General features: G+C 33.9%; 1 long non-coding RNA gene across 1 annotated transcript; it reads right to left on the reverse strand.

Annotated features, from left to right (window-relative positions):
- Positions 1–1079: 1079 nt before the first annotated feature.
- Positions 1080–2155, reverse strand: LOC147564354 (uncharacterized). The gene is made up of 2 exons (XR_015236828.1): positions 1886–2155; positions 1080–1445 (listed from the first exon to the last, which is right to left on the reverse strand). It is a non-coding gene; the product is annotated as an uncharacterized LOC147564354 (long non-coding RNA).
- Between the last annotated feature and the right edge of the window lie 6873 nt (positions 2156–9028).

A 9028-nucleotide genomic window follows, 5' to 3' on the forward strand; every position in this document is an offset into this window, starting at 1 on the left:
CGACTTTTGCAAAATATATTATTTACTCTAGAGCTGGCATCTGTAATGACTACAAACCCACTTTTATCGAGTTACAAGAGTATGGTATATTTTCGTTCAAAGTTTCATGAATATGAAGACTGAGAGAGGAAAAACAGATTCATCCTTCTGTCACTAAAATCTAGAGAGCTTAGTTGGTACCTCAAGATCATCTTTCTCTCACTAGAATCTCTCTGTTACTAGTTGGAAATCATTCTCAAAGATATTAGTTGTTAATACAATACCCAAGATAGTTTTCTTCCTTCAAGTCCTTGGAATGGCAGTGGCAATATAACTCTTCTTCCTCTTCGTCGGTATCGCCGTTGTTGTCCTTATCAATATCGCAATCGCTGGTAGAACCACCCACCACCGATCTCTAGAGTTCTCTGTCGACTGTGATGAGGAAGCCTTAATCGGCCATTCCCTCTCTTCTCAAAACGATCTTCGAACCTTAAGACATAGTCGGTCTAAATCCTTCATCCGACATCAGCTTCAAGTCGTTTTGCAAAACCTAGGGTCTAACTGGAACCCTGGACTGGATAATCGAGGCAACTCTGATGATTTCCATCGCTGGTATATGCCGACTCACCATCTATCTTCTCTGATGATTTCCAGACCCGAATATCATATTTTCTTGAGCTTTCTCTCTCTATAAACCGATTCATCACCGATCAAATCTTGACTGAATTGGGTACCACTCATCGATTATAAGTCTAATACACATCACATATTATCTCTCTTGTTTGATTTTCACCCCAACTCGAGATTGAGAAACCCTAATCTTGAGAACCCTGGTTTTTTTGCTAGAGTTGTTAATTTTCACCACGGTTTCTGTTTTGTATGACACTAAGAATAACCCGTGCCTTCGGCACGGTGAGGTCTATATATGAAGAACTCTTACAAATACAATTTTCTTTTAGATCGAAATAGTGAATAAAAGTTCTACAATAAGCTAACGTCAAATAGAATAGTTTAAAACAAACATGATTGACATAATATCGACATACATAAAACTAAAACATCAAATCAAAATTAGTCTAAATTCGGATAAGTATCAACAATTTTAAATCAAATGCTTAAAACTTCTTACTAATCATAACAACATAATCACAAACTTATCCAATTCGGGTTCTTGTCTCGCTTATGCATGAACGATCATTCACTTTTATGAAAATTTTAGAAAGAAAAATGAATATCTAATAATATATCTGCAAAGCCACTAACTAAAAAGCAGCAAATTGTTGTAGAATTAGTTCTAAACCATAAAAGCAGCACAATCTCACCTATAGAGATTTGTTCATCTTTTTCTGTTACATCATTGATAATTTCATTGAGCACCAACATCCTTTGACCTGAAACCTTCTAACATTCTTAATTCTTCTCCATCCACATTCTCCTTCAATTTTTCAAATGCGTAGCTCAAAATCCTAATAGAAAAACAGAAAAATATAACAAATAAAATCAAGAGCCAACAAACCACGGCATAATTATTAACTCATGCAACGGTTGAATGAAAGTATGCAGGCGGTGGAATCGGTGAATAAGTTTATATGAAAACAAATCCAACATTAATGAACAACAAATAAGAGGAAACTTATACATTTGAATCGGTGAATCACCTATAACATCGGTAACATCATAAACAAAGGAATTCATTGAAACTGAAACCTATATATATATATATATATATATAGATATACATATAGAGAGGGAGCATAGTTTATGAATCTGTAGGAAAACCCAGATGCTAATACAAAAACTATGTTTTGAAGATCACGTGAATGAAAAGTCAAATCAGTTCCCTAGCCATAATATCGTCAAAACAATCAAATTGACTTTGTCTATGCAACAAGTTTGATTATCTTACCATCGTCAAAAGCATTAAGAGATAAATGTATATCCCCAATTCACCAGACAAACCAATTGGCCAAAAAGAAGTGCATAACCCCAATTTATCAGACAAAATAATAGCCAGAAAAGAAGTGTATATCTCCAATGCATCAAACAAAACAACTATCCAAAACTTCACACAAAACACAAGAATGGAGGTGGATTGATTGCAATTTTAGGTACAAATAAAAACTCATCATAAGAAATCTTTAATTCACGTTTTTTTCTTTTCGAAATTTCAATATTTTTATACCTATAGGAGGAAAAACCAATGTAATGAGGAAGCACCAGACCCATACGAGTTGGATATTATTCAATTCTACACGCATATTAAATCTTTTGGATATTGTCAATTTTGTTACGTGATGAAATACATATGGTGGAAAACTGTGTATCTAAAGCAGTCTTTCCATCTCCAATTTGGTAGTTGGCTATTCGGCTCAGGTTTCGTAGTAAGATAATCCAACATCAACATGAGAATAGATAATGTTAGAAACCTAATAAACCAATAATACTTCTACGATTTAACTCTAACAACAGTAATCCATTTTGCTTTATCTTTTTTCCACACTATTTCTTGTTACCACTCAAAAAGTTTTCACTTTTTCATAAGAAATTCAATGATTAAGGCAATTTTTTGGATCTGAAATAGTTTATCTTGGACCAATTGTTTAGATTGAGATTATAGCTTAAGAAGACTTCTAATAGTCTTTCCTCCATAATTGAATGAACTTGTGAAAATGGACAAAACATCTGATGAAAAATTAACTCTTAAACTGATATAACCTAAAATCAAATTGAAAGATAAAACCAAATGACTCTTGAAATCTGGTTCTTATGACATTTAGTTTTAGCAAATGTGAAAAAACAAAACATGATCAATTTAACATTCCATTCCACCAACAATACTAACTCTAATTCTTATTTGAACTTCTAAAATTTGTACATGAAATTCTCTTCATTTAACTAATACTTTCGAGACGAAAGGATAGCTCGACTATAAAGAGACCTACTACTTCCCTATTACAAGTAACACTGACATGGTTTTATAAGATCTTCAAATAAATTTTAAATATGGACAGCTAATGTCAATGTAGCAAAGTTGTTATTAACTAAAAAAAATTATGTCTAACCTACGTCAACGCATATTGAGCACATAAATAAATTGTGTGTTGTACTAAAAGGGAAAACCAACTGACTCTCTCTGGACAATGGAATCAAACAACAAACTCATAAATAAGAAACGGAGAATTAACACTACAATCAGAGGAAGGGACATAATAAAATCACCATCTAATGTAAAGACTAAAGAACATTGAACTTTACAAAATTTCTAACTTTGGTGAAGTTCATTTACATGTCAATAAATAAATAAACCAAACAACATCAACAAAACCTTTACTGATGAGCGTCTGAGTATGATGGAGATATCAAGTTAATGAAACATTAACATACGAGAGCGTAAGAGGGGAACCTGTTTAGCTTGTTTGTCTTTTTAATTCTGGTAAAAACCTGAAGCAAACCTAGGTTCTGTCGGGACAAAAATAAAAATATTATAATGCTAAAATAAAATTTGCAAAAAGTAAAGACTTGATCATTTAAACTGGAAACATTTAAATTTGTGGTATTACAAATTGCAAGTTTTTGTCAATGTTATATACAATTTATACTTTTACACAATTGCATTTCATTTTGACATTTCACTTAACAAGAAATGTGTCAGAGAGATGAGAAGCGAAGTTATCAAATAAAGGGTATTTTACGACACTTTAAAGTCAAGAACAAATATACTAACAGGAACCTCAATGTTACGAAAGATATTGGATCCTCTCTAAGCACCAACCATTATAACACCTGTCAATAGGCAATACAAATTTGAGTTAAAATTGGATATGAAATTTTCTTAATAGCGACTAAGGTGTCGTTTGGCAACACTAAAATAAGTTACTTTTTTGCTTATTTAAGTAGAAAAGTCAAAAAGCTAATTTGGTACGCGAAAATTATCGACTTCATTTAAGTTAAAATTTGACTTTTTTTTTAAGTTAAAATTTTTAGCTTTTGACTTCAAAGTAAAGTAATTTTTTTTGAGACATGCATGAATTTTACTTGACGAATTTTTTTTTGTCCATCTCAGTTCCACTGCCACAACTAAACTGCTACCATACCATTCTACCCTCACCACCACCACAAGCATTGCACCTTCCCCACCACCCTACCTCAACTAGCACTAGCACACTGCACACCTTAACCACCACTTTCCTACCACCACCACCACTATACACCACCACACATCGACAACAACCACCTATAGCTCCACCACCACCACCACCACCACCACCACTATCACCGTACCTTCACCACCACTATCACCGTACTTTCACCACCACCACCGTACCTTCACCGCCACCGCCACCACCACCGTACCTTCACCACCACCACGGTACCTTCACCACCACCAGTACCACCTATATATCTTATCCACCATTTACCACCACCACCATAACTCCGTCAATATCACTCACATACCTTATCTACCACCACCACCGTATTTCCACCATCACCACCACCGTACTTCCACCGCCATCACCACCACCGTACATCCACCACCATCATCACCACTCTACTTCCACCACCACCATACTTCCACCACCATCGCCACCATCATACCTCCACCACCGCTGCCACCATCATACCTCTCTATCACCACAACCATCAAACCTCAACCACCACCACAACCCAAAATCATACCTTCATGGCACCACCACTACTACCAATATCACCACTGCGTATACGAGATTCATCGTGGAAATCATAAATAAATTCAAATTAAAATCAAGTATCTCTATGAGAAAGAAAATAAAATTATCAAAAGTAAGTTGAGTTACCAAACTAACTTTTTTACTTATAAGTAACATTTTTGCCAAATATACTTTTAATTTTTTTTTTTTTTGTTTTAAAGCAAAAGAACTTCTACTGCAAGCAAAAATACTTCTACTTTTGGTTGCCAAACGACACCTAAGTAATTAGACATAAAAAGCTACTTTCCACTTCAGAATATGAACTTTTACTTCTATTATTTGTGGCTACAAAATAATCAAGTAGAAAAAACTATTTTGCACTTCAGAGTATAAACTTTTACTTATATTCATACCAGAAGATTATAGCCTTTGTGAAATAGATAACAAAGCTGTAAACATGGCCAGTTCGAAGGCACTCATCACCTGTATAAGTAGAGAAGGATTAAATTGGATTTAGAAGCAATGAAGAGATTGAGTGGAGAGCTACTAAATCTCACTATGGTAACAATCTCCCATTCCTAAAACCTGTGCATATTTCTTTTGGTGGGAGCTTGAAATTAAACTATCTACTTTCTTAACTTAGAAGTTAGAACCTAAAGTTCGCCGCAGACAGGCAAGCAGTCATTTAAATCAACACGGTCTGGCTCATTAACTACTTTCTCAACTGGTAAACAGAGTAACATACACAATAAATTAAGGTGTCGTTTGGCAATACTAAATTAAGTAACTTTTTTGTTTATTTAAGTCAAAAAGTTAGTTTGGTACGCAAAAATTACCGACTACATTTAAAAGTACTTTAACTTGTAGTAGAAGTTATTTTACTTTAAAAAAGTCAAAAGTTAGTTTGGCAAAACACTTACTTATAAGTCAAAAAGTCAGTTTGGCAACAACTTTTATATTTTTGGCGTAATTTTCTCACAATTTACTTTATTCTTCTTATCATCGTTTATTTTACATAAAATAAATTCAGATTATAATGAGACATAATTCTCACTCCTAATATATATAAGTCAATTTTTTATAAACAATCAAAACGAAACATAATTGTAAATAATAAAGTAGTGACACATGTTTTTTCTATAAAAAAAAAAAGAAATATTTAATAAATAAATAAATGCGGAACAACCAACTCTTTTTGCAGAGAACAATAAAAAATTTAGTTACTCGATATATAATTCACTTTCAAATTATAAACATTTAAAACCATGTAAATATAGTTCTATCTATAAAGGTAATCGATAATGTGCAGCCATATAGTGACGTATCATATCTCTAGTAACACACATTTCTCTCCGCGCTTCTTGAGTTGCTCCGAAAGGCCTCGAATTTTGAGCTTCGTTTTCCCCACTTTCTTCAGAAACAATAAAGTTCTCACTTTCATAAATCCTGAACATATCGTCGTTCAACGCATGCTTTCTTATAAAATTATGTAGTGCACACGCTACTATTACGATGTTCCTCTGCTTTCGGAGACTAAACCGTGGCATCATCTTTAAAATTGGGAATCGAGCTTTCAATACTCCAAAACATCTTTCAATCACATTGCGCAATGATGAATGCGCATAGTTGAACTGCTCTCTACCAGAACGCGGCGCTCTACTACTTCCTCTGTAATCGTTAAGATGATATCTCTCTCCCTTGTAAGGCGCTAAAAAACCGTTTGCGTTAGAATAACCCGAGTCAACCAAGTAGTATTTCCCTGTTAATAAATTAAAAGTTAAAAATTAAAAATACAAATTATATAATGAAAAGTAGTTTGTGATAAATAAAATTACCTTCTGGAGGATGAGGAAACTTCATTTGTTCATCAGTAATTGTCTCCGTGAACACCCTTGAATCATTTGATGTGCCTTCCCACCCAGCAACAACGAACGTAAAACACATGTCGAAATCGCATGCACACATGACATTTTGAGTACGTAAAGTTTTTCTTCCACGGTAAGGTATTTGTGCTTTACCGGCTGGTACAGAAGCACTCACGTGTGTCCCATCGATTGCACCAACGCAATTCTGGAAATTAATCAAGTTACATAGTTAAAATAATAAAAACTCATAAAGTTACATATAAAGTCTTATAATAATATTACCTGAAACCAAGGCCAATATTTGTCTCCTTTGCTCTTAATGTAAGGGTGCACAGTCTGGAAGTCAGGAGGAACGATGACATGCTTGGAAAATTTACAAATAGCTTTAAGCACATTTTTAAAGTGATGAGATATCGTTTCTTGTGAGTGTTGAAACCTATCTGCAACATTTCGGTTACATTCATTATGTCCAATCGTGTATAAAAATATACAGAATTGCTCTTCAACACTGACATATCGAGTATCTCTTAAGAGTCCACGGTCTTTAAGTGCATCACACAAGTCATACAATACATATGTCTTCAAACGAAACATATCTGGACACCGATCGACATGCCCATTTAGTACATTATAAACATACTGTCTTCCAGTGAGCGAGTCATTCCTATATGGTTGTCTCAGTAAGTACCTAAAATTAACTGTTCGAGAAAATGTATTGTTAATAAGTCATTAATATGGTCTTCTCTATCAGTACTTGTTTTACTATCTGAACTCATTTCAAAAACTTCAAACCTGTAAACCAATAAAATTACAATGTTATGAAACAACAAAAATTACTTTCCAGAAGAATATTTAAATAAAACATCGTATTTGAAACATAACAAAGATATTAAAAGAAACAAACATCTAATTTCGAAACCAAACATAAATGTCATAATACGTAAAGAAATACATATAATAATAAAAATGCATCTAAATGTGTCCGTTTTCAATAGAATTGATCCAAGCCATCCTCCGGTGGTCTGGCATGCGGATAAAAGCCTCTCGCCATTCCTTCTCTTTCAGTACTTTTAAAGCATTAATATAAGTATCATTGTGGATCATTTCTCCCATGGCATCTAATATTTCAATACACTTTGTCATCGTGAATTTGTTTCTTTCTTCAATTCTACTTTTAGATGTCTCAGCTAATATTTTTAATGTTTCATTTACTTCAGACACTCTATTGTCTCTTCTTCCTCGTCGAGCTACACCATTATTAGCATGAGAAGGGGGTTGGACTAAATCAATGTTTTCTTATACTGTCTCATTTCTTATATGTTCATTTGGACTGCCTTGATCTCTTTCATTACTACCATTAGGACTACGAGATCGATGCCGAGTTGGGCTGATTTCATCATCAGAAGAGTCAAATCTCTATGATGTGATCCTCTGAGATGCCCATCTGCGACAGTATCTCCAAATACAATAGCTAGCTTGATATACTCAGGACAACCATGTCTCCGAAATCTACCCGCCCGTGGATGCATCTGTTATATAAAAAAAAAGTGGTTTCAAATGATTTATATGATACTTTATGATAAAGATACGGTTATAGTCTATGAAAAATTAAATTTACCTTAACATAGTTGTGTTAGGAAAAATAACCTAATTAACTTGTTCAGGAATATGAAGATAAACGATGCGAAAGTAAAAGTAGAGACACAAAGATTATTTAACGTGGCAAAAAACCCCTCCAAGATAGAAGGTAAAAAACCACGAGACCTAGTCCAGAAATCTTCCACTATAATGATAATAATGGGTTACACAACTCTTCACCAAACCTATGGTGGATAAACTGAACAAAGAAACAAAGAAATAAAATCTCTTACTCCTTAGGATTTGAACAAATCCTAGATTACTAAAGGTTGAAGAAGATAACCACAAATTAAATTGCTTCACAAGATTAATAATCTTCTTTTCTTCAAACCAATATTCTGCTCTTTCAATCTCTCTTGAAAGAGCCACTTCAGAAATCTCTCTTTCTCTGACTTCTCTTTGTTCTGGAAGTTGTTGTGTATAATCTCTTCCCTTTCATTCCCTTTTATAATGATAAATAGGGAGGTTTACCAATAGAAATAGGAATTCCTTTTTAGGCTTGAAAAAATAGAAACTTCTATTTTTTCCCCAAACAAGGAATAAGGGAAATCCTATTCCAACTAGGAGTCCTTTTATTATAAGGAGGGACCCCAACAAGTTGTCCCACCATTCATTTGTTGCACTGACGGTACACAATACCGGATCCCAACCCAATCCAGTATTTCCGTCAACAAGTTTCTTATGGTCTTTGTATCTTTCCTTCAAACTATTCATCTTATTTTTAAATGCCTTTTTATCGTGCTTCAATCCAAACCTTTGGTAATACTTCTTCATAATGTCCGACCATTCGTTCTTTGAGAATGTTCCTATCACTCTATTTTCACCATTAGCAGTTACTTTATCGGCCATCAGATCGATAAAATACGTCTCGTTAAACTG

Source organism: Eschscholzia californica, unplaced genomic scaffold (assembly GCF_041429995.1).
Source record: "Eschscholzia californica isolate CP2 unplaced genomic scaffold, dmEscCali1.0.p SCAF_1, whole genome shotgun sequence".
Taxonomy (NCBI): Eukaryota; Viridiplantae; Streptophyta; class Magnoliopsida; order Ranunculales; family Papaveraceae; genus Eschscholzia; species Eschscholzia californica.